Genomic DNA, 27,016 nt, shown 5'->3' with positions numbered 1-27,016 from the left:
ATAAAGAGAGTCTTCCCCTTCCTCATATAGTCACAGAAGCAAAACAAAGCCAAACAAAACTAAGCACTTTCTGTTTGTTTGATAAACCACAGAATTACTTTAAGGTTGAATAGACTAAGCTTTAAGTTCAATTCAATTCAAAAACATTTGAAAGCCTTTAAAAGTGTGTCTAATTCACCTCTATGTCCCTGGTGCTCAGCGGAGTCCCTGTCTCAAAATAAGCACTCAGTACAACATTTCCAAATGTCGGAAATGTTCATTACTAAAACTATTATTGTCAATACCCATCGAGTTCCTACTATGTATGTGACTTTGAAGTGGGCATTTATAAGTGAAAAAGTTTAATTCTTGACGTGCACAAACTTGGTTTGAAAGCTTAGCTCTCAAATTCCCAGCAATGACATTGCAGGCAAACCACTTCATCTCACTGAACGACAACTCCTGCCAATGCTGTAGGAGTTATATATCACTCACAAGGTCGTGTACATTAAGTGAGTTAAGACTATTAAAATGCCTAGAATGCTGGCTGGTATATGTTAAGTGCTTAATAAATGATTGTTTTCCTCCCTTGCTTCTTAATGTATCGTAGCACCGTGTGAACCACTTGTCGCATTCATGACTAGCATCTTGTTTCAGATTTTTGACTTGAACATTATTAATTTAGGACAGGACACCAAGTGCTAGTTTCTCTCCCATTGCTGTGTATCACTTCCAATTCCAGCATCTCTTCCATGTTTCATTTTCTAGAAAGGACATCCTTTAAATAGGAATTCAAAAATTCAAACAAGATTTTTATTGTGTCGTACTTATGTGCAAATACTGTGGCATGCCTTAGAGATATAGAAATGAGCATATCATGATTCCTTCCCTCAGGGAATTTGTCATCTTGTCAGGGAGACAGGAGCATACATATCCAACTCAAATACAGCATGAGTTTTAGATGGGAGATATTCTTAAAATCAAAGTGCTACAAAGTGCAGAGGATGGAGCTGCCAACTTCTTGTGTTAAGGAGCAGGAGAGTTGCATGAAGGAAGGATTCATACAGAAAATGGGCTTTGAAGCATGAGCTGATATTTTCTAGGCGAGAGACAGGCAAATGCTAATTCTAAGAAAGGCAACAGCATGTGCAAAACTATCACAAAACAATGCATGTGATAGGAAATGAAAGTATGTATTTGCTGCCACATTGTTACATGCTACACCATACAGCAAAAAAGCATCATTAATGGGCTATGTAAGAGTCAGATATGTTTAGCAAGAGAACTGGGGATGGTGTGGAAAAAATATTGATAATAGTTCATACTCTTTCTGAGGATAGAGTAGGGGCATAGCTGCCCCCACTGGGGTGAGGCTTCAGAAGTTGGAGCTTTAGCAGGCTCAGTGGTCATCTGCAGAGGATAAAAACATTGAGGCTTACAACCAGACTGTATCCAGGAGTACAGAAGGGCCAACCTGAATTCTATCAACTTTTCAGAAGGCAGATGCCCGGGATGGGATTTTATGAATCACCAGTCATGCTAGGTCAGGAATGAGAAAGGCTGAAAACAGATGGGAGACTGAGTAGGAACCTGGAATAACTGTGCAGATGACAAGGCCCTTCCTTAGGCCCGCCCTCAGAGGTAGTAGAGGAGGAGGTGGAGGAAACATTTGAATGCAGATTTAGGAAGCCAGTGGACATTGAATATAGAAAGTGAGTGAAGCAGATAATTTGTGTACTTTAGTGACAGATGGCATGATAATGTGAAATGAAAAGGAACTAAGGAACTTTTATTTGAGTTTCTTAACTAAGCCCTAATTTGTTCAATAAATACAAGGTTTTGTGTTTAAACAAATGATTAGAATTGTCAGTAGAAATGTAAACTGCAAGGTAATTCATAAAACTATATTTTCTATTCTGTATACTTCAGTCCTTTATAAAAATGCATTTGGAACTTGCAACTAATAATTTGATAAATTCATAAAGTTAATCATAATCAATAACAATTTTTGTCTGTCACATGATAAGAGATGACAGCTGCCTTCTCAATCACATTTTTCCACTGAAGTGGAAAAACACTGAAAAAGTCACAAAAACATAATTTATAATGCTAATCAAACTCGCTTAAATTCTTATGAAACTTACTTTGTGTTACTTTCTCAAAAATGTTCATAAACTTAAATAGTAGTGATTATGGAATCTCCATTGTAATTTTAGTTGTTGCCAAGCTACACAAATTGACCATAGTATTTCCTTCACATAACCTTATGAACGAGTCAATATTTAGCTAAATAGAGTTAAATGAACAAAGTATTGAACCTGGGACTACAGGGTAGTGAAAGAAAAATTCATTGCCAGGCAGGAGCTGCATATGTAATAGACTTTAAGCTTTAAAAATCCAAATCTATGTTTATACTTGTTATTCTGTAAATTGTTTCCAAAATGTTTTATTAAACTAATCAACAAACATCTATTGAATGCTTGCTGCTTACAGGGGTTTTTGATAACCTAAAATACATAGTCCTGCAGTAGGCATTTCACCTGGAGTACAAAGCCATCTGTTTACAGCACTTAGGCCATTTATATACTGCATGAAGAAGCTTCTTTATCACAAAAGATACAAAAATAGCAAGGATACCTATATTATTTGTATTCCCATTTGGTAGATGAGACAAAAATGAGTCTCTGAGAGGTCAAGTGATTTAATTGACCATAGTTACCCAAGATTTAAACTTAGCTCAAATTTTGAGCTCTATATTCTTTGCATAAGACCTGCTACAGGAGCTTTAAGTAGCATCAGGGGCAAGGCCATTGTGCATATTTTGTTTTCTGTTCGTATTGGAACTGTCTATGATTCCTTTATGATCACAGCAGTCACAGACAGAAAAAGATGTATGCAAGGAAATTCAGTTTTACCAAATGTGTGAATTTTAACAATTTACTTAACCTCTCTGAGCTTTAGTTTTCTCTTTCATGAAATGGGGATAACAATGAAATATCAAGGTGAAGACTAAATGAGACTAATTTAGATGAAAGGTTACATGGATGGCTAGATGGATAAATAGGTAGAAATAGGTAGGAAGAGAAATAGAGAGAGAGAGAGATCTGAGACTACCACAAAGCAAGCGAGTCTAAGTCTTAGGAAGAATATAAGATACTTATTTAATAAAATTAATATGTATTAAGTACTCTTTGTGTGCAAGAACTATTCCCAGTGCTTTATTTATATTATCTTACATTAATATCTATAACTATGAGAAACCTACCCTACTGTCTCTGTTTTACTGGGGATATAACTGTGATTTAGATGAGACAGATATGTTGCCAAAGTTTTCACAACTATCAATGAATGAAGACAAGATTTAAATACTTGTCTTTTTGATGTAAAAACCCACACTTTATATTTTCCTGTAGTTTAAAATTTACTTTTATTTGTTAAGGGGAATGTATGTAACTCTGTAATTAAGGTATGGGGAAAGCACACATAGACTTAAAGCATATGATTAAGTATCATAATGTCAGATGCCTAGAAGTAGTTACAAATTCTACATTGTGGGAAATGTTTATTCCCTGCTGCCATAAAGAAATAGCACTTGAACATAAATTTAATTTCCTCGGAAAGGCCATTTTTTTACTTTCTGTAGAAAGGGTACACTCCCCAGCAGTTTTGCCACGAGAGTACACCGAACGAAGGAGACAAGGTCATTTATAACCTGATGCATCCACCCTACTGCTGTGTCCGGTTTCCACTGGCTGGAACAGGACCTCACATCCTGTATTTGTCCTGATTGGCTAGCAACTTAGAACTTTTTGAAAGAGGCAAAGGCAGAGGAGAACAAAGGAAGGAGGAAGTAAATTGTGGAATGCTGAGAAAGGTAAAAACACCTTCAAATAAAGAAGAGGAACAGGCCATGGCCTAATGCTTGCTTGGACTAGCATAAGCATGCCAGGGCAAATATTTAGACGAAATTGTGGGAGCTAAGAACATAAAGTACATTGATTTCTTTATTATGGCTAGCAGATATTTAAGAATGTTAGCACAGGTTTTTGAATAAATTTTGCTTCTGAGAGAAGTTACTATTTATTCCTAATTAGGTGGGGAGGAAAGTCTTTGAAGAGGATCCTCTACTTTACTTTTGACATACATTCTAACAAATAGTGTTAAAATTAATCAAATCTCATAAAATAAAATGCCAAGAGGTATGTTTTGCCTCTTTTGGTAATTCTTTTGACTGGTTATTATGGAATGCAATTGCTGTAATTTCAGTACAGAAACAAATTGAGATGAAAACGGATAAATATGGAAAGTTCTCTAGCCTAAATAAGCTTTAGGTCAAGTTTAAGCATTTGCAGTATATTTGATGTCTCTATTCCAAAAATGTTAAGAGCATCATAAGGTTAATGAAACTCCTAAGTTTTGTAAGTCAAGTTAGTCTCTGTCTTTTCTTGACCTACAGAGACTATAAATTTTGTGCCAACACATTATAAATCAGGGCTGTTGGGAAAGTGATGCCTATCAATTTTGTAATGTTAAAGGATTGTTTTGGTTCATTTCAGCTGCTATAACAAATTACTGTAGACAGGGCTGAAACAACAGACATTTATTCTCATAGTTCCAGAGACTGTGAAGTCCAAGACATTGTGCTGGGAGATCTGGTGGCTGGTGAAGGATAATTTCCTGGTTTATAGATAGCTGTCTTCTTTTTGTAGCCTCACATGGCAGGGAGTAGAGAGAAGGAGAAAGCACGCTCTTGTGTTTCTCCTTATAAGAGCACTAATTCTATGCTTGAGGCTCCACCCTCAAGATCTAATTACCTTCAAAAGGTCCCTCCACCTAGTATCATCACATCAGAGAATAAAATTTCAACATATGAATTTTATTTTGGCAGAGGCACAATATTTAGTCCATAACAATGGTGGAATATAGAATGAAAATGTAGTGAAAAGAACAGTGGGCATAATCTCCCAACTTTGACCTGGTAGCTGTGTGGCTCTAGACACATTATTTTCTCTCTGTGTCTCACGTTCCATGAGATTTAAGGTCAGAAATCACCAGATTCAAATCTTGGTTCTGTTCCTTAATAGCTTTTTGACCATGGACGAGACATTTTATTTGCTCTAAATCTCAACTATATCTTTAGTAAAACAGAATTAGTATGAACACATGCTTCATAGGATTGTGAGGGTTAAACTAGGATAATATATGTAAGGCATTTAAATTTGTGTATTAGATATAAGTGTATAATCAATGCTAGTATTAGTGAACACATTATATTTTTTCTATAACTTAATTTTTCCCACTCTGTATCAGGTACTATTCTAATGTTGACTATAAGATTTATATGACTGAAAGCTATGATAAGGATTAAATTAAATAATGCATATAGACTAACAAGAACATGGCATTTAGGAGATAATCAATAAATTTTAAATTATGAGACTCAGTGATATATAAGTAAGACAAACACCTGAATAGGCATAATTTGGTTTAACAATGAAGAGTGAAGAAATACTTTATTTAGTCTTTCATTCATTAATTTCTTTTTTCTATTCAACAGTCTTTATATTGTTGACCCAAGTCTGTGCCTGGCAGAGATCCTAGGCACCAATTGGGAAACAAAAGTTAATGAGACTGGGTTTCTGCCTTGTAGGTTGAGAGTCCTTACTCTGAGATCCAGGCATCTGTGAATAAGTTTCAGAGAGTTCATGAATTATATAAAAGAATAATAAGTATTTTTATGTTTCCTGGGGAAGCATCTGTCATTTTCATCTACCTCTTCCTAGTCTCCCTAAGTGATTGCAACATAGAGAAAAGGTGTATGTAACCTGCTCCTAATTGTAGCTTCAGCAGCACTACTAGTTCCTTGGCTGCCTGGGCTTTGGGCATACCTGGATTCAAACCCCAAATGCCTTCCCTGGTTGCTCTAAAGCTTAACTTGAACCTCGGTTTCCACATGTGTAAAACTGAAGTAGTAACCCTACCTCTCTGACTTGTCTCAATAATGTATGTCGAAGAAGTTCTCACAATGGTTGGTACTTAGTAGCCATTTAAAAGTAGTGGTTTCTCCCCCATTCAGGGTTCCTCCCACAGTGATGACTGTCTCAGAGACCAGCAGGATGCCTTCCTCATCAAAGAAGCTAAATCACAGCTTATCGATTGATTAAATCACATTAGAATCCTGTGCTTTCAGACACCAGTCACAGATAGGAGTGATATAAGGAGTTGAAACATGAACACATTAGTGATAATCAAATCCAAAACCTTGGTTCGTGTGCCTAGTTTCTAGATCATAATTTATATGTATCAATTCGTATGTCTCATATTGTACCTGTCACTAATCTAATCCCAGTCATAATTTAATTGGGTGACATTGTGATTCAGATCCCAGGCATTACAGAAACCAGCATGAGATGGATATGTGACACAAGGGCATGTTTGCCCCTCAGATGTTTTTAAAAAGTAGAAGAGACTGAGGAGCTTAGAGTTAAACAGCAACACAGACTAACAGCACCTCATGAGGCACACCTTGCTGAGTGCCTCAGAAAGGTATACAAATCTTGCGAAGCAAAAAACAAAATTGTAGTAGTGGTGGAAGGGTGTTTTATAGAATAATTAAATAAGTAACTGTGAAAAAATAATCACCTAGAAAAATATTACATCTTACATTATAATATGGTAAAATGCATGTCATAATCTTGCTAATAGCATTGCAGATCATTCTAATCGTGGTCCACATCTTACCTCCTTTTAATGAAAAGTTGTGACAGCCTCCAGCACTCATACCACAGAGCAAGTGTCACAAAAGCCTACAGATTAGCTCACTTATGAATCCAGTGTGATCAGTGAAGGGCTGAACTGCATATCTGAGTTCTCTAGATGACAAAAATTTGGAATCTCAAGACCCAGACCTGAGAGAGATATTCCAAGAGTATATTAAATAGAAGGTTGTTTTCATATTTTGACTCTTTCTTTTCTTTATAAACAAAATATGTTAAAGAATTTGGCATTTTCCAGTTTTTCAGAGAACGTTAGTGATCATATATTTTCATGACGTAGTCATATTTCTACTCATCACTGGATAAAGTCCAAATTCTTTACCACTATACATATACATATGTTTATATATATATATATTTATATTTATGCATATATTAGGGACTAATAAATATGTGGAGACAGAAAGATGAATAAGCATGTTATAGACTAGGCCTTCAGGGAGCTTCTTCTCCGTTGGAAGCAGTCAAACAGTCAAATAATTATAATGGAGGTGGTGACGGGAATGGTAAACCTTGTGATGGGAACATCAGTGATAATATGAGATCGTGTAACAGGGACACCAAACCTAGATTCAGAGAGTCAGGAAATATTTCTTGAGAGAAGTGACACCTGGACTGACCTTAAGGATGAGTAAAAGTCCACCAGCTGAACACAGCAGTGGGATCGAAGGAAAAGACTATTCCAGACAGATGGACTGAAAGACCAGAGACAGTGAGGCATGGGATGCATTCTAGAAAGTAGAAGAAATTCAGTATGAGTAGAGTAAACATTAGCAAGTGAACAAAACATTACAAAGAAATAAAGATAAAGAAAGAAACAGATTCCAGAGTAACTTTGCATGAGAAAATACATAAAATTGTGAATACGGCTGCTCTGGGAAAACTTCTCAAACCTTTATGATGATAAATGATCACTACTTCCTTTATCCCCATGGGTCTGAACCCTTGACAAACCTGGATGGAAGCACCTAGAGAAAAACAATTACAATCTGATGTCTGCATGTTAGATATCAGACGGTCTTTGGGTCCTCACAAACCATCAAAGTAAATCAATCTTCAAAAGTCTTTGGGTAAAAAGGCTGAAAGAGAGACAATCATTATCACCATAAAACCTCCATCGCAGCGACAAATAGACAAAATCAACAAATAGACAAAATAAGCATATAATGTAGTGTTCCTATTCAATAAAATACAAAAAAAAAAAAATGATGTTTGGTGCCAATTCAAGGCAAATGGCCTAAAATGGGCCCACAGAATAGCAGCTATCTAAAATTACTCTGACTCACATTAAAGCAAGCAGGTTCCCACACAGAATATCAAGAAATCACTGTAACTCGATCCAGTAAGTCCTAGACTTTTACCTGCTATGTATATAATATATATATTTATTTCTGTTTTGCTATCCACTATTCTAATGCACATCGCAGAATAGATTATATCCTACCTCTCCGACACTATGCAGATTACAAATTACTTGGACTTAAATTTGAGAATTTAAACTGCTCTTCTTTTGTCATTTTTGCTACTCTGATAATAGAAGCACTTCTCTATTTTATTAACTTTTTTGTAATGTTAATCAAATAAATGGATAAAGGAAGGGCGTGTCATATTACAACCTAGTGTCATGCTGTGCTTTGTTGATTAACAACAGAAACTTAAAAAGTAAGAACAATGGCAAATAGAAAGCATCTGAGCAAAACTAACAATTAACTCCTTTCCTTTAGTCTTTTTCTTTTTAAATGTTTTTCTAGAGCAAATTTAATAACAGGGAATAAGTCTGATCAAAATAAAACTCTATAGTTTACCCATTTGTTTACTAAGAGATCTTCATTTTTCTCATAACTGCAATTGTTTTGTCTGTTTTAAGTGGTACCAAAAGATAATAACTTAACTCATGTCTCAGGTTTCAAAATAATTTGCCTTCTCTGGTATTGTAAGGTTTAGAAGCATGCTTTCCTATCCAAGTTGTGCTTACACATTAAAATTTAATGACAGAATTATTGCTTATGATCCTTCATATTTCACTCTAACCATTACAGACTATGATGCATACCTATATTTAGAAAGCTTTGTAATATAATTCAATTACAGGAACTAAGCACAGATTGCATTTTCCCACTGACCATTAATTCTATCTCAAGTCTTGGACAGAGACTTTTTAATTTTATATTTGTTCTTCAACAGTGTGTATAAAAAATGCACTAAAAGCTGCCGCTTTTTCAACAACACCATGGTCACAGTTAGTTAGCTATTTAATGCCACCAAGCACAAGTCAGGGCATGCAACGAGCATGAACTGGACTATAAAACCACTGTGATGGATTTAGATCCCTTGAGTCCCTAGTGAGTTCTGTACTGATACAGTACATGAGCGAGAAGTCTCATCAAGATGCAAGTTTAAATAGGAATCTGTCCTGCCACATCCACTGATAAGATTAATTATAGATCTCTGAAACTGATGTGTGATGTGTTTTGTTAATTTCTGGCATCACTTTATGAGGAGTGGCTTTAAATAATTCTGTTTTCCAGAGTGACACTTTTCTATATATTTTAAGTTTTGATAACTTACTGAGTCACCCATAAAAGCTTCCATTACTTATTTGCCATTAGTCATTGCATCTGTCCTTTGAAATTGGGACAGTCTTTTTGCAATAGTGGCAAAATGCTGAAAGAAGGAAAAGCCTCTCTCTATGAGAATATTCAGCTATTTTCTATCAGGCATATGTTCTCAAATGAGAGAAAAAGGCAATAAATACAGCACAAAACACTTTGTCTTGTGAATAACATTATCTACATTTTATAGAAGACCCAAATGATCTTTTTTTAAAGCTGAAATTTTGGCTTTAGTAGTGGCAACACACTACAGTATTTGTATATAAATATATGTTATATCCCAAAAGAGTTTAAAGCACAAGTTTGTAGTAGGACAGACATAAAATTGAATCTGTATCAATGTTTACCAATCGGGTAAAGTTATTTAATTTCTTTGATCTTTAGTTTTATAGTTTATAAAATAAAAAAGATAGTACCAAATTTTGCATTTATCATGATGACTAAATAATATGATACACAGAAAGTAATTATTACAATTCTTGGCCCATCACAGTCACTAAATACCAGCTTAAACATAAAAGTGCTATTTCATAAAATATAAAATATATTCCTACGATTTCTGTTGACATAGTCCCCTTAAATGTGAATCCAAGAAGTGAATGTTATAAAAATCATCAGAGCAGATCTTACCGAACGCTCAAATCTCTTTATTTTATTATGATCTTTGTGATGGATGCTTGGAGTTGTATTTTATTGATACAGTGTTCAATATCGTTAACTGAAAAACTGCAAAGCTCAATCAGGTTTTATTTTTTTCTCCCATCTTCTCTAATGTCTACAACAATACTATTAGCTGTGGGCTATAGTAGGATGGAGCTGGATTTTCTGGACCATCTTCATTTGCTCTCTCTCTCCACATCTAAGCTCATATCACCCCATCATATGTACCAAGCTCCTTACTATCTTCAAGGCTCCACCACAAAAAAAAGCCTTCCTTCTGGGCACTGTCTTGACTACTTCCTTTTTTCATAATTCTATTTTCCTTTTGGTTATGATATTGATCAATATCCTGTTGACGATGATGTAGAGAAAGATACTTTCCATTATCTGCTCTGGATTTGGGGATGGACTGTCTAGCTGTATCTCAGTGTAGAGGAAGACCAAGTCGAGGTACTAGGTTCCTGTTGAAAGGCAGATCACAGAGTCACTCTGGAGCAGAGGTGAAAGCGGTATCCAGAGTAGAATCAGGTTGACAAAAAGAATCTGGGGCTGAGGTTAAGTTGTGTAGAAATCAATAAAAAAATAAGATGGTCCAAAAGAAGTAAGGAACAATGTTAGGGAGTGGATCAGACTCGCTAGTGGATCAGAATCGAGTAATTGAATGGTGAGTATTATAATTAGAAAGCGGTTTTTTTTTCCTTTAATGTATTATATTTCTTTAGGCTAGGAATGGACTCTAAAAGAATCAGCCTGGACAAAAAGCAACATGGTTATTGTCTTCATCAAAATTGTTATGATTATCATCATCATCATCATTATCATCATATTTTCAGAAAGCAAAAGAAAATTGATTAGTGTTGCATTGAAATGGTTCAAACAATAGATTAAAATAAAACTTGCTTATTATTCTGCAGTCTTTATTCATCAAGTGATTTATTGATTTTTTATATATAATTTGCATAATATAAAATTTTACATTAAATAAAATTTACCATATTAAGGGCTTCACTTCAGTGATGTGTATCCTCTACATATACCTAAACAATCTGATTGTTTTCTTATTATTTGACCATGTGTTGAAGACTTTTGATAGTTTCAATCCAAATCTGACTCCTCGTTAATCAAGATTTTACTTAGTGTGTTAGTTTCTTATTGTTGCTCTAACAATTTAGCATAGAGTCTTTCTTTAGGGGAAAATTTGTTTCCTGGCCTTTTGCAGTTTCGCAGGTCCCTGCATCCTTTGCTTATATGGTCCCTTCTATCATCTCAAATCCAGCAGCATAGCATCTTTAAATCTCTCTGTGACAGTCCCTCTTGCCTCCATCTCTTACTTATACGAACCTTTCTGGTTATATTTGGGCCTACCTAGATAATTCAGAATAATGTCTCTATCTCAAGATCCTTAATTTAATCAGATCTGCACAGTCCCTTTTACCATACGTGGGAACATTCACAGGTTCTAGGGATTGGAACGTGCACATCTTGGAGGTGGGAGTGGTTACTCAGCCTACTACACTGAGATTAATATTTATATTTTATGTTGCATAAATAATATTATTGTGGTATTTAAGTTCTTCAAGATCTTTAATCTACATGAAATTTTTTGAATACCTCTCTGAATTTCATAGCATATGAAATTTAAATAGCTCTTCTTAAAATGTGTGTTAATTACCTAGGGAGTTTATATTCTTCTGAGCTGTGTAAATTCCATCTGAAATGCATTCTTTTTTCCAATATATACAAAAGTATGTCTGTATCACATTATACATAAATTTTGTCTATGTTACTGAAAATTTGGAAGTCTTCGGGGATGGCCATCTATTTCATTGATTCCTTCTTTCCTCTTCTTCCTCCTCTGTTTTCCTCCCCTCATCTTATTCCTTCTACCTTTCAGAGTACCTGGGATCTCCAAATTCTTCTCTTTCTCTTAGAGAAAGCAGTATATCTTTAAAAAACACCAATTAAAGACTTGAAAAACTACATCAAATTACATTAAAACAAGGGACCTCTATTTAAGAAGGTCCCTTCTTAAGAAGGTCCTTTCTGTGTGTATTTAAAACTGCTGTGGCTGTAGCTGGCAAAATAATGTTTTCCTCCAATTATAAATACAATGCCATACATAACTTATTTAAAATAGAGATTGTAATCATAGATAATTCAAAGATGGTACTAAGCATTTATATTATTTGGGTACATATTTGATATAGATATTTGAGTAATATCTTCCTGGCATTCCTCACTTGCTAATTTAGCTTGCTTTTGTTAAGTATGCCAGACACTTTCTAACTGTAAATACAATAATGAGAAATAAAACATGAAGTCTTATTTCATTGGCCTATATCATTTTTATTGATCTTCTTTATCCATTTGCCATTCATATCTTTGGTTTGCCTATAGCCTTTGGGGAGTTGTCTAGTAACTACCCCCGGGGTCATGGTCAAAGTAAATTGATATTAGTAGCAGGCTTGAGTTTGACACTACTATAAATGGTGTTCATTACCTTAATCTCAGTTGCCATGTAAATAACCATGTGGAAATAAGATATTTCTGAGAGGAAAAGGTGATTTCGCCAATAAACCTCATAAAGACAAACACAGAACACAGTGAGATCTCAGAAATTTTAGTTTCTTTATATATCCACAGTGTATATGCACCTTGAAACCAAAGCTTTAAGCTTGGAGGTACTATGTCTCTGTGCTCAGCATATAAAAAGTGATACAAATTAAAATATTTTTGAATGATTACATAAATATATATATCAAATATGTGATATCTTTCCTTCCCAAATAATTTATAAACTAGTCATCTAGAAAAATGATTATGATTTTTTTCTATTTTCATTTACTATTCATTTATTTCCCCAGTCTTTATCAGCATTAAGCTAGATTCTCTCTACTCTTTCTTTTACATCTCCATGCCCACATAAAACTGGGCTCAGTACACAGTGGATACACAGCAAATGTTGCTGATTGACTGAAAAACATCCTATTATGAGGCCATTATTATTGAAGTTTGCAGGTTTCTTTTCCTAATTTTAAAATACCTTTTTCATTTTAGGTCACCCGAGGTAACTGTCTCACCACATCAATCTATTGATTCTCACTGCATGGAGTGAAGAAGAAACCACCAGATCAGGTATGGTTTCCAGTACTAAAAATTATTCACTCAAAATTAATATGTATTCTGCATTTCAGAGAGGAACACTAAAAATATTCTTACAATTGAACTTGGAGCAATTGATTTTGGAAGTTACTAGAATTTAAAAGACTTTTTTTTTTTTTTTTCAAACACGAGACCTCTTTTGTGGAAAAGAAACTATTTATACAAGTACTTTTTGAGGCTTCTACGTTGCAATTTACTCCACCTAATAATTACCCTATCAACACATATTCTGTCTAAACGTCTTCAGTCACAGTCCTTCTAATGTAATCTGGGTGTTCATTGTTCTTCTGTTTGATATGCACTGGAAGCCCATGGTGTCTTCTTATTTTAATCAGTATTTGAATGCATTGTCAGTTGACATAAAAACAACAATGATTAGTAGGACAGATGTTTCCCTTAAATGTGAAAATGTGGGGCTAAAACCACAAATTAACCCCAAAGCTCACAGTCTTTGCATGCATTTTTCAAGAAGTGAGATAAAAATTGTTGTCATGTGAAAATCAGGAGCTCGTCAAAGTTGTAAAGATCTGTAACCTGCAAAATAATGTCATTTTGAAGTAGCTCAACTACCTACTCTGAAAAATGAACAAACAACTGTAGTATGTTGGTAAAATGAAATATTTACCTTTAAAGATGTTGAATTTGACAAATAAATTGGGAGAAACATTGAAAAAAGAAACAGAATAAATGGAATTTCATGCCAGATGCATTAGTATATAATAGAACGATTAGAAGAGGCTATGAATGGATTAACACTATTCATTTGTATAGTATTATTTTTATTAATATTATATGTTTCCTGTGCTTATTGGCTGAGAATGCTATAAAAATCAGTTATTCATGACATTTAGTTATCAAAAAGGTAAATATCTTACAATAGTTAACTAATTTCTTTCATATTGGTCATGTTTATGTTCTGTTTCTACGTTTATTCCTTAGTATTTTTCATTGAAATTTCTAATTATACCTTATGAGAAAAATTTAAAAATACAATGTACGTGTCAATGATTCACAGTTAAGGAAAAAGTTGAGGCGAAGGTGATTCCCTTTTCTGCTCTCTTTTTGTCTGTAAAAACTTTATTTACATAAATTTTGTCATAATTATTTTTCTTCAACCTTCACAGATATTTGTTGAGAATAGATAATGAATAAAGCTGCAAAATAAAAATGAACAGCCCAGACTGGGGTTAGGCTCTTAGTTAGCTAATATCCCAAGAAACTGTTTCACCTGTGAAAGCCTGTATTAAGGCAGAGCAGCTGTAAAACCCAATTTAGGATGTAAGTTACCATCACTTCAAGAGTGATAACAAGATTTTCTGAATATAAGTCTCAATCATAGGGCTCATTGTATGGTGATCCTTTATTTTCTGATTGAATTGCTTAAACAATTATTAATAAAAGGGATGAGTATCTTTGAATTATAAGGAGTCATCCAGCTACTGACCTGCTCAGAGTTCGTAGAAAAACACTATCCAGTTCTCTTTAGATTATTGGGCCGTGAGTCTAATCTGCTCCATTAAAGCTTTATTCGTATGCAATTAGAAGATTAAAATGAAGCATCTTTGGAGTCAACACCCATTACATAGTTATTAGTCTTCTTGGTCGAGGTGGTGGCATTACAGTGGGATATCTGTCTCATCATACTTTCCCTATTTCATATCTTACCACCTCCCCAAAACATACACAGCTGTCACTCCTTTTGACTATAGCAGTTCACTTAGCATATGCTCTTGTTTATTTTAATGTCATAAACTTAGCTAAAGACTTTCAGCCAAACTCTCACATTTGAAAAATCAAATAAAGAAATAAAGTAATAGTGTTTAATAGTGCATACCATCGCCTCCATGACTCTGGGCAAACCTTAAATTCTCCTTCTTCCTACTCATTGGACAAAACTTTCCTGCTGGAGAAAGCCTAGCTCCTGTCACAGAGGGATTTAATATCCTTGGTTTTTTTTTTTGTTTTTTTTTTTTTAATTTTTTTTTATATATCAGACAAAGAGATCTATATATTTTAATTGCTCCATTTGATCACTCTCTGATTATTTGAATCTCCTCATAGGATACGTACGACATAAAGTTATAGACAAGTAGACTTAGGTTCAAGTCCCACCCTTGCCTTTTACTACCTGTGACTCATGAGCAAGCTAGTTAAATTATTTGTGCTAGAGTTTATGCATTTCTGGGTTGGGAATAATAATACTACCTAAAAAAGTTTTTCTAAGGATTGAACTAAAAATACATTTTAAGTTCTTAGTATACTACGTGACACAGAACAAGCACTCAAAAATGCTAGCTATATTATGAAGCTGCTCAAATTATTAGAGTGAGATACACGCGCACACACACACACAGAGTTAGCATAGGCAATAAGAATGGCTTATCTGCTTTCAAATCATTGGAATTGAAAACTTCTTAATACCAAAAGTGCACTGAATATAGCTTGAAGTTTGAAATTTGTAGTGTCTAAGGTCTTTATTGCTATTGCTTATCATTATAATCACAGAAAGCTAGTAGTACAGAATGCTCCATATACGGAGCTCAGTATTTGAGAAAGCCATGGTAAAAGTGACCACAGATATCATCTAGCCTAAAGATGTTTCAGATTGGATTGTGTTTATTTATTTTGATTTGGTTTGGCTTCTTCTGTAGAACTATATTATATTAAGAGTTCTATAAGGAGAGCTGATCTGTGTGGGAATGAGATTCTTGTCTGTTCAATTCTTATCTGTTCAATTCCACTGTGAAGACCATCCTTCAGTTTGCTCTGATCTCCCAGTGCTTAGAAAACACAGTTTTAAGAACACTGACCTATTTCAGTCCCGTAATTTTTAGGATGGAGAAACCAAAGCTAAGAATAGCGAAGTGACATGCCCAAGGCCACACCAAAAGAGGGCAAGTCTGGGTATGCTGAGTCCCATCTGTGGGATTGTTCTAACTCTTCAGTAGATTATAGTGAAAATTTAGAACAGTAAATATGACTTTGGAAAATGTGGTTTTCTCTCCCTTTTTACCAATTATCTTTTAAAAAATCTTTTTAACTTTATTTTTTATTTATTTAAAAAGACTTTTTTATTTCCATAGGCTATTGGGGAACAGCTGGTGTTTGGTTACATGGGTAAGTTCTTCAGTGGTAATTTGTGAGGTTTTGGTACCCTCATCACCCTAGCAGTATACACTGAACCCTATTTGAAGTCTCTTATCTCTCACCCCGTTCCCACCCATCCTTTACTCCTGAGTCCCCAGAGTCCATTGTGTCATTCTTATGCCTTTGCATCCTCATAGCTTAGCTCCCACTTATGAGTGAGAACATAAGATGTTTGGTTTTTCATTTCTGAGGTACTTCACTTGGAATAATAGTCTACAATATCATCCAGGTCGCTGTGAATGCTATTAATTCATTCTTTTTTACGGCTGAGTAGTATTTAATTTTATACACACACACACACACACACACACATCATTCATATATATATGACAGTTTCTTTATCCACTCATGGATTGATGGATTTGTTTCACGTTTTTGCCATTATGAATTGTGCTGCTATAAACATGTATGTGCAAGTATCATTTTTGTATGATAACTTCTTTTCCTCCAGGTAGATACCCAGTAGTGGGATTGCTGAATCAAGTGGTAGTTCTTTAAGGAAACTTCACACTGTTTTGCATAGTGGTTGTAGTAGTCTGCATTCCCACCAGCAGTGTAGCAGTGTTCCCTGTTGGCATCTACTATTTTTTTTTTTTTTTAATTATGGTCATTCTTGCAGGAGTAAGGTGGTATTGCACTGTGGTTTTGATTTGCATTTCTCTGATCATTAGTGATGTTGAGCATTTTTTCATATGTTTATGGGCCATCTGTATATCTTCTTTTGAGAATTGTCTATTCATGTCCTTTTCCCGCTTTTTGATAGGATTGTTTTTTTTTTCCTTGCTGATTTGTTCAGATTTGTTGTAGATTCTGGATATTAGTCCTTTGTCAGACGTATAGATTGTGAAGATTTTCTGCCACTCTGTGGGTTGTCTGTTTGCTCTGCTGACTGCTCCTTTTGCTGTGCAAAAGCTCCTTAGTTTAATTAAGTCCTAGCTGTTTATTTTCATTCTTATTGCATTTGGTTTTGGGTTCTTGGTCATGAAATCCTTGCTTGTCTAGGATTTCTAGAATGTCTAGAAGGTTTTGTTCAACATTATCTTCTAGAATTTTTATAGTTTCAGGTCTTAGATTTAAGTCCTTAATCCATTGTGTGTTGATTTTTGTGTAAGGCGAGAGATGAGAATCCAGTTTCATTTTCCTACATATGGCTAGCCAATTATCTCAGCACCATTTGGTGAAAAGGTTGTCCTTTCCCCACTTTATGTTTTGGTATGCTTTGTTGAAGATCAGCCTGTTTTTATACCAGTACCACACTGTTTTGGTGACCATGGCCTTATAGTATAGTTTGAAATCAGGTAGTGTGATGCCTCCAGATTTGTTCTTTTTGCTTAGTCTTGCTCTGGCTATGTGAGCTCTTTTCTTGTTCCATATAAATTTATGATTCTTTTTTTCTAATTCTGTGAAGAATGATGGTGGTATTTTGATGGGACTTGCATTGAATTTGTAGATTGCTTTTGACAGTATGGTGATTTTCACAATATTGATTCTACCCACCCATGAGCATGGGATGTGTTTCCATTTGCTTGTGTCGTCTATGATTTCTTTCAGCAGTATTTTGTAGTTTTCCTTGTAAAGGTCTTTCACCTCCTTGGTGAGGTATATTACTATGTTTTTTTGTTTTGTTTTGTTTTGTTTAGCTATTGTAAAAAGGATTGAGTTCTTGATTTTATTCTCAGCTTGGTTGCTGTTGGTGTATAGAAGAGCTACTGATTTGTGTACATTAATTTTATATCTGGAAACTTTTCTGAATTATTTTCTCAGTTCTTGGAGCTTTCTGGAGGAGTCTCTAGGGTTTTCCAGGTAAATGATCATATCATCAGCGAACAGTGACACTTTGACTTCCTCTTTACCAATTTGGATGCCTTTTATTTCTTTCTCTTGTCTGACTGCTCTGTCTAGGACTTCCAGTACTATGTTGAAGAGGAGTGGTGAGGGTGGGCATCCTTGTATTGTTCCAGTTCTAACAGGAAGTCCTTTAAACTTTTCCCCCTTTAGTATTATGTTGGCTGTAGGTTTGTCATAGATGACTTTTATCACATTGAGATATGTCCCTTGTATGCTGATTTTGCTGAGAGTTATAATCACAAATGATGCTGAATTTTGCCAAATGCTTTCTCTGCATCTACTGAGATGATCATGTGATTGTTATTTTTAATTGTTTATGTGGTGTATCCCATTTATTGACTTGTATATGTTAAACCATCCCTGCATCCCTAATACGAAACCCACTTGATCATGGTGAATTCTCTTTTTGATATGTTGTTGGATTTTGTTAACTTATATTTCCTTAAGGATTTTAGCATCTATATTCATCGGGGATATTGGTCTATAGTTTTCTTTTTTGGTTATATCCTTTCCTGGGCTTTATAATAATTTAGGGAGGGTTCCCTATTTCTCTGTCTTGTGGAATAGTGTCAATAGGATTGGTACCAATCCTTCTTTGAATGTGTGGTAGAATTCTGCTGTGAATCTGTCTGGTCCTGGACTTTTTTTTTTGTTGGTAATTTTTAAATTACCATTTAAATCTCACTGCTTCTTATTGGTCTGTTTGGGGTATCTAATTCTTTCTGATTTAAGCTAGGAGGGTTGTATATTTCCAGGAATTTATCCATCTCTTCTAGATTTTCTAGTTTATTTGTATAAAGGTGTTCATAGTAACCTTGAATGTTCTTTTGTATTTCTGTAGTGTCTGTTGTAATATTTCCTGTTTCATTTCTTATTGAACTTATCTAGATTTTCTCTCTTCTTTTTTTGGCTAATCTTGCTAATGGTCTATGAATTTTATTTATCTTTTCAAAGAACAAGCTCTTTGTTTCATTTATCTTTTGTAATTTTTTTGTTTCAATTTCATTTAGTTCTGCACTGATCTTGGTTGTTTCCTTTCTTCTGCTGAGATTGAGTTTGGTTTGTTCTTGTTTCTCTAGTTCGTTGAGGTGTTACCTTAGACTGTCTGTGCTCTTTCAGACTTTTTGATGTAGGAGTTTAGGGCTATGAACTTTCCTCTTAGTATCACTTTTGCTGTATCCCAGAGGTTTTGATAGGTTGTGTCACTATTGTTGTTCAGTTCAAATAATTTTTAAATTTCCATCTTGATTTCATTTTTGACCCAACAATAATTCCAGAGCAGGTTATTTAATTTCCATGTATTTGCATGGTTTTGAAATTTCCTTTTGGAGTTCATTTACAGTTTTATTCCACGATGGTCTGAGTGAGTACTTGACATAATTTCAATTTTATTAAATTTATTGAGGCTCATTTTGTGGCCTATCATATGGTATGTCTTGGAGAAAGTTCCATGCACAGTTAAATAGAATGTATATTCTGTGGTTGTTGCATGGAATATTCTGCATATATCTGTTAAGTCCATGTGTTCCAGGGTATAGTTTAAATCCATTGTTTCTTTATTGATTTTCTGTCTTGATGACCTGTCTAGTGCTGTCAGTGGAGTATTGAAGTCTCCCACTATTATTGTGTTGCTGTCTATCTCATTTCTTAGGTCTACTAGTAATTGTTTTATGAATTTGAGAGTTACAGTGTTAGATGCATATATGTTTAGAATTGTAATATATTCCTGTTGGACAAGGCCTTTTATTATTATATAAATAGAGACATTATGTAATGTCACTTTTTGTCTTTTTTAACTGCTGTTGATTGAAGGTTTGTTTTGTCTAATATAAGAATAGTTACACCTGCTTGCTTTTCTTGTCTATTTGCATAAAATTTATTTTCCCACCCCTTTACCTTAAGTTTATGTGAATCCTTACGTGTTAGGCGAATCTCTTGAAGGCAGCAGATAGTTGGCTGGTGAATTCTCATCCATTCTGCAATTCTGTATCTTTTAAGTGGAGCATTTAGGCCATTTGCATGCAATGTTAGTATTGAGATCTGAGTTACCATTCTATTTATCATGATATTTGTTGCCTGTATACCTTGTTTATTTTTATTATATATTTTTTTATAGGTCCTATGAGATTTATGCTTTAAAGAGGTTCTGTTTTCATGTGTTTCCAGGATTTGTTTCAAGATTTAGTGCTCCTTTTAACAGTTCTTGTAGTGGTGGCTTGGTAATGGTGAATTTTCTCAGCACTTGTTTGTCTGAAAAAGACTATGTATTTTCTTCATATATGAAGCTTAGCTTCGATGGATGCAAAATTCTTGGCTGATAATTGTTTTGTTGAGGAGGCTGAAGATACGACCCCAATTCCTTCTAGCTTGTAGGGTTTCTGCTGAGAAATCTGCTGTTAATCTGATAGGTTTTCCTATATAGGTTACCTAGTACTTTTGTCTCACAGCTGTTAAGATTCTTTTCCTTCGTCTTAACTTTAGATAACCAGATGACAACGTGCCTAGGTGAAGATCTTTTTGTAATGAATTTCCCAGGTGTTCTTTGTGTTTCTTGTATTTGGATGGCTAGGTCTCCAGCAAGGCTGGGGAAGTTTCCCTCGTTTATTCCCCCAAATATGTTTTCCAAACTTTTAGATTTCTTTTCTTCTTAAGGAATGATGATTATTCTTAGGTTTGGTCATTTAACATAGTCCCAGACATCTTGGAGGCTTTGTTCATATTTTCTTAATCTTTTTTCTTTGTCTTTGTTGGATTTGGTTAATTCAAGAACCTTGTCTTTGAGCTCTGAATTTCTTTCTTCTACTTGTTCGATGTTATTGCTGAGCACTTTGCATTTTATGAGTAACCATTGTTTCCTGAAGTTTTTATTGTTTTTTATTTATGCTGTCTATTTCATTGAATATTTCTCCCTTCACTTCTTGTGTCATTTTTTTTTTTTTTTTTATTTCCTTACATTGGGCTTCACCTTTCTCTCGTGCCTCCCTGGTTACCTTAATAACCAAACTCCTGAATTCTTTTTTAGGTAAATCAGGGATTTCTTCTTGTTTTGGATCCATTGCTGGTGAGCTAGTGTGATTTTCTGGGGAGGTGTTGAAGAACCTTGTTCTGTCATATTACCAGAGTTGATTTTCTGGTTCCTTCTTGTTTGGGTAGACTCTGTCAGAGGCAAGGTTTGGAGCTGAAGGCTGTTGTTCAGATTCTTTTGTCCCATGGGGTGTTCCCTTGATGTAGTACTCTCCCCCTTTTATGAATGTGGCTTCCTGAGAGCAGAGCTGTGGTGATTGTTATCTCTCTGCTGAGTCTAGCCACCCAGCAAGTCTACCAGGCTCCAGGCTGGTACTGGAGGTTGTCTGCAGACAGTCCTGTGATGTGAACCATCTGTAGGTCTCTCAGCCATGGATACCAGCACCTGTTCTGGTGGAGGTGGCAGGGGTGGTAAAATGGACTCTTAGATTTCTTAGCTTTGGTGGTTTAATGCACTATTTCTGTGCTGGTTGGCATCCTGCCAGGAGGTGGCACTTTCCAGAGAGCATCAGCTGTGGTACTATGGGGAGGAACAGGAGGTGGGTGGGGCCCTAAAACTCCCAAGAGTATACACACTTTGTCTTCAGTTACCAGGGTGAGTAGGGAAGAACCACTGGGTTGAGGCAGGGCTAGGCATGTCTGAGCTCAGACTTTCCTTGGGTGGGTCTTGCGGCAACTGCTGTGGGTGATGGAGATGATGTCCCCAGGTCAGTGGAGTTATGTTCCTAGGAGGATTATTGTTATCTCCACTGTGTCATGCAGGTTGTCAGCGAGGTTGGGGAAAACCAGCAGTCACAAGCCTCACCCAGCTCCCACGGAATCCAAAGGGCCAGTCTCACTCCCACCATGTCCCCATCCCCAACGGCACCGAGTCTGTTTCCAGGCAGTGGGAAAGCAGGACTGAGAACTTGCCCCAAGCTACCTGCCTCCTAGTTGAAAAGCAAGTATGCCTTTCCTTTTTCCCCTGCCTGTGGAGTCTGCATACCAGATTCATGCGCTTCCCTGAGTTCTGGCCAGGAGACTTCTTGATCAGTTCAAGTTGTTACAAAGTTCAGCTGGAGATTTCCTTCTCCCTGTGGCCTTTTCCCAACGCCTCTGTCCACCCTCCCAAAGGATGATGGTTTGGTAGGGGACCCATCAAGCTCACAGAACTTTTCCCGCTGCTTTGTCTACCCCTGCATTTTACTTGGCTCTCTCAATTGACTCAGCTCTAGGTAAGGTCAGAATCTTGTCTCGTAATCTAGACCTTCAGTTTCGCCAGTGAGGGTGTGTGTTTGGGGGCAGATGATCTCTCTTTCCCATTTCCACAGTTTGGGTACTCACAGTGCTTGGGGTGTCTCCTTTGTCCTGCAGGAGCAGTCTGCTTCCTTCAGAGGCTCTGTGGGTTCTCTTGGGTTTCCTGATTTATACCTGCAGTCGTTTTGAAGCAAAGATTCATGATGCGAGCCACCACACGCTGCTCTGTCCCAGTCAGAGTTGCAATCTAGTTCTGCCTTCTGTCTGCCATGATCTGCCCAATCCTCCCCGCCCTCATTATCTTGTTTTGGTTGTTGCACGTGTATTACTGCAACAGTTCTCCAACTGTGGTTGGAGAATGCATGCAACTAGTAATGCATCACTTTTTAGAACTACAGATTCTTGGGCTGACCTCAGACCTACTGAACCAAAAACTCTAATGGTGGTACCCAGCAATGTATGCTGTAACAAAATCTGCAGGTGATTCTGATATTTCACAAACGTCTGGAAACCACTGCAATTTTTTTTTAAATTAGCTCCACATATAAAATAATTTTAGTTACTTGTCTTGCCTACCAACAACCAAAACACACTAGTAAGAAACATAAAATTCTATAAAGAACTGATAGAGAATGAAACTGTAGAGCAAGCACTCTTTAATTTCTCTTAGCTATCTTACTTAATCCTATAGCAATGTTCTGAAGTATGCATTATTATCCCAACTTTACTGATGGGAAAATTCAACTCAGAGAAACTAAATAACTTGTCCAAAATCATTCAGCTAAAAGCTGCGGGTCTAGGATTTCGATTCAGATGCAGTTGAATCCAAAGCCTTACTGTATTGAAGCCCAGTGGGTTTCATACATAAATGGAGTGGAATATTTGCAACTTTAGGGGAAAATTATTTCATGAGATTTTTATTGTCATTATGGAGTGCTTCTATTTTTATTATACTTGGTATATAATATATATCTTTTGATGTTATACCTTTCTTGATGTTACAAGAAAATAATAATTTGACACTCTTACATGAGTATGCCTTTTCTACTCATTTCCATTCTACTTACACCTATTTGAATATTAATTTCCAAATTTCTGAATACTAGCCTGTGACAGGCTAATAATATACAAGTATATGTTTTTACTTACTGTAGCATTTCTTGTAAGAAATAAATATAGCTCCAGTGTATCCTGTTTGGGACATCAAAAAAGTTTCTGAAAAATGAATCATCACCTTATAATGCAGGCAAAATTATGTAAGTCTTATGTAAATGTAATTACATATAGGAGCAATTACAAGAATATGCACTGCAAATGTTGGAGCCATAATATAGGGAATCACAGGAGGAGAAGGTAATTAAGCATCTAGGAAGAAGTTTATCAATTTTTATGTTTGAAAGAAACAGTAAATTTCTTATTGTGTTCTGCAGAGGGTGTGGTGAATAGGTGGTCTGATTAGGGAAACTCAGGATAAGGAGATACTGTGAACATTAAGATTGTTCCTGTTGTTGAAGCATCTCAGTTTCCGAGCTTTTAAGATTACATGTCAGTTATAGACCTGGCTTATCTGTACTAGAGACTGGTTTGCAATGAATGGTCAGAGAGGGCAAATTCTCCTTGCCCACTCCACATTCCAGGGTATTGCTTGTAAGAAAGTCAGTCACATGGTTGAGTTCTAGAAGACTGAACTTGACTAGACAGGTTGTACTATTGGCTGCCAGATGAAAAAATATATATATATAAGGAGATAAATGCACAGAATTTAGCAGAGAAGTGACTGTAATATCAGCACTTGAAGATTTATATCAAATATTACATCTGAAGCATGATATAGAGCCTCCATATAGGAGAAAAGATAAAAATAAGTTAATAATATCAGATCTGGAAGCCAAAGAAAGCAAGAAATTCAAGTACTCAGTCTTATTGAGGGACTGCTAAGTGTTTGTTTGAGAACTAGATCAGATAATTTTAAGACTTGAGGCACAGAGTACACCTTTTTCCTTCTAGGACAAATGTGACAATCAATCCAGTGTGCAAAGTCCCATATCTTACTCAAGGTCTAGGCTTGTTCATTCTTCTAAGCAAGTATCCCTCCAGTTTCTTTCCTTTGCTTCACCTGTACTACTATGACCATACTCCATGCCACTATCATCACCATTGCCTGAATGATTGCCTCCTAACTGGCCAGCTTACTAACACTTATTCTCCTCATAATCTGTTTTCTAGACTGTAGCCAAAGCAATTAACCCTCCAATCACTTTCCCTTGCTCTTAGGGAAAATATTAAAATCCTTAGCGTGGTTTACAAGACGCTCCATGCTGTTATCCCTACTTACTTCTATAGCCTCATCTGATCTTCTCTCACCCTTGCTCTCTCTGTAACTCCACACTTTTCGTTTCAGTTTCTGTAGATGACATGTCTGCTCAGGTCCTTTTTTCCTAGAAAACTTTCTCCATTGCCCTTTCCTCTTCTGGTCTTACAGATCTCAATTAAAACATTGCTTCATCAGGAGACACTTTCTTGACAACTCTCTCCTGAAACACACACAGACACACACACACACAAATGCACACATATACACACTGTTTAGATTTAGTTCTTGCTATACTTCCTCATAGCTCTCTGCTTTCTCCTTCATAGAACTAATAAGTTTACAATTGTATTTTATGTGTTATTTTAAATAAATGCCTGGATCTGCCACTAAATTTAATCTACATAAAAGCAGGAACCACATACATTTCTTTCATGATTGTATATATACCTTAGGGCTTAGGTCATTGACTCGTATAAAGTATTTGCTAAGTACATACGATACCAGAAGTATAAGTGACAAAAGAAAAAGTAGGTAAATAGGACGTCACAAAATAAAAGAAATGCTATAATTCATGTTATCAATAAAGTTAAAACCCACTGGATAAGAGAAAATATTTGTAAATCACATATCTGATAAGGGCCTTGTATTAAGAATGTATAAATAATTGTTATATCTCAACAATAAAAAAGATGAATCACCAATTTTTTTTTAAATGGGCAAAGAACCTGATATTCTCCAAAGATGGTACACGCATGTTCAATAAACATGTGAAAAAAATCACACATCATTACCTACCAGGGAAATACAAATCAAAACAACACTGTGATTTTACCTCACACCCACTAGGATGGCTGTAATAAAAAACAAGTATTGGCAAGTATATGTACAAATTGGAATCATGATGTACTGCTGGCAGGGAATGTAGAATGATGCAGCCACTTTGGAAAGCACTTTGGCAGCTCCTCAAAATGATAAACAGAATTATGAGATATGACTCAGCAAATTTACTCCTGGTTGTATACCCAAGAGAATTGAAAACATAACTTTATTCCAAAACCTGCACATAAATGTTCTTTACAGCAGTACTCACAATAGCCAAAATGTGGAAACAACTCAAATGTTTATCAACTGATGAATGTATAAACAAAATATAGTATATTTATACAATAGAATATTGTCCATCGATACAACAGAATAAAGTATTGATACGTGCTACAACATGGAGGAATCTTGAAAACATGCTAAGTAAAAGAAGCCAGTCAGAAAAGATAACAAAACACCAATTATGGTCATATTCAATTTAATAAAATATCCAGAATAGATGAATCTATAGAGACAGAAAGTAGATTAGTGTTTGCCTAGAAGCAGGTAAAAGGAGAACTGAGAGAAAAGAAGGAATGACTGATAAAGGGTACAGGGCTTCTTTTTTGGTGCTAAATATATCCTATATCGAGATTGTGGTGATGGTTGCACAACTCTGTGAATATAATAAAAATTCAAATTATGTGCTTTAAATACGTGAATTGTATCACATGCAAATTACATTTCAATAAATCAATTGTAAAAAACCCCAAAACTTTAAGTCATGACATGGAAAGATTAGTTTCTTATATTTAACTTGTGTGTACAGTGTTTGTATGTAAAAATAAAAAATTATTAGCACACACATCCACAGAAAGTAATACAGAACGCCAGAAATGGTAAATACATGGCTGAATATTAAGATAGTCTTTAAGTAAAATATATTTAAAAGATAATTGATTGCTTAAAGCAAAAATATTAACAAATTAAGTACTTTGGGTTTTATAGTATATGTAGAACTAACATGTTTAACAGTAATAACAAAAGTCCAGGAGGTGAGAAATTAAAGTATATTATTGTAAGATTCATATACCATATAGGAAATGTTATTATAGCACTTGAAAGTAGACTGTAATAAATTAAAGATGTATACTATAAAGCTTAAAACAATTACTGGAATAATAAAACAAAGAGGTATAACTTAAAAAAGGGTAAAAAGGAATTTGAAAAAAATATAGTTTTTTTTTTTAAATTATACTTTATGTCCTAGGGTACATGTGCACAACGTGCAGGTTTGTTACATAAGTATACATATGCCATGTTGGTGTGCTGCACCCATTAACTCATCATTTACATTAAGCATATCTCCTAATGCTATCCCTCCCAATGCCTCCCACCCCACAATAGGCTCTGGTGTGTGATGTTCCCCTTCCTGTGTCCAGGTGATCTCATTGTTC

General features: G+C 35.4%; 1 protein-coding gene across 3 annotated transcripts in view; it reads left to right on the top strand.

Moving 5' to 3' along the window:
• TENM4 (teneurin transmembrane protein 4) overlaps positions 1–27,016 on the top strand; it is a 3,083,677-nt gene that overhangs the window by 740,648 nt on the left and 2,316,013 nt on the right. For all 3 annotated transcript variants that reach the window (XM_073019796.1, XM_073019792.1, XM_073019798.1), the window contains exon 3: positions 13,085–13,162. The gene's annotated coding sequence lies outside the window, so the exon portion shown is untranslated. The remainder of the gene's footprint in view (positions 1–13,084; positions 13,163–27,016) is intronic.

Source organism: Chlorocebus sabaeus, chromosome 1 (genome assembly GCF_047675955.1).
Source record: "Chlorocebus sabaeus isolate Y175 chromosome 1, mChlSab1.0.hap1, whole genome shotgun sequence".
Classification (NCBI taxonomy): domain Eukaryota; kingdom Metazoa; phylum Chordata; class Mammalia; order Primates; family Cercopithecidae; genus Chlorocebus; species Chlorocebus sabaeus.
Note: the sequence above shows the minus strand (reverse complement) of the source record. Positions and strands in the feature narration are given on the sequence as shown.